General features: G+C 29.1%; 1 protein-coding gene across 3 annotated transcripts in view; it reads right to left on the bottom strand.

Annotated features, from left to right (window-relative positions):
* The window catches only part of LOC107568574 (homeobox protein Meis2-like), a 63,086-nt gene that overhangs the window by 48,709 nt on the left and 13,824 nt on the right, over positions 1-553 (bottom strand). The gene's annotated exons all lie outside the window — the stretch shown is intronic.

The raw sequence follows: 553 nt of genomic DNA, 5'->3' as shown, positions 1-553 counted from the left end.
TTTGTGTGTCCTGTCTCACTCTCTGTCCTGTCTTTGTCTGTCCACTTTGTGTGTCCTGTCAATTCAATTCAATTCAATTCAAAATTGCTTTATTGGCATGACTGTAAATTATACAATATTGCCAAAGCTTAGTACACATGTACAAAAAAGATAAAAACAAATAATAATATAATAACAATAATAATAAGTAAATGAACATCACAGTAATATAATGGAATATTATAACATGTGTCCTGTCAATTCAATTCAATTCAATTCAAAATTGCTTTATTGGCATGACTGTAAATTATACAATATTGCCAAAGCTTAGTACACATGTACAAAAAAGATAAAAACAAATAATAATAATATAATAACAATAATAATAAGTAAATGAACATCACAGTAATATAATGGAATATTATAACATCTTAGAAGTATTAAACTAACAAATTATAACATGTGAACATTTGATCTTAGAAGTATTAAACTCTCTCTCTCTCTCTCACACACACACGCTCTCTCTCTCTCTCACACACACACACACACTCTCTCTCTCACACACACACACACT

Source organism: Sinocyclocheilus grahami, unplaced genomic scaffold (assembly GCF_001515645.1).
Source record: "Sinocyclocheilus grahami isolate Dianchi unplaced genomic scaffold, SAMN03320097.WGS_v1.1 scaffold1258.1, whole genome shotgun sequence".
NCBI lineage: Eukaryota > Metazoa > Chordata > Actinopteri > Cypriniformes > Cyprinidae > Sinocyclocheilus > Sinocyclocheilus grahami.
This window is presented reverse-complemented; position numbering and strand designations above follow the sequence as displayed.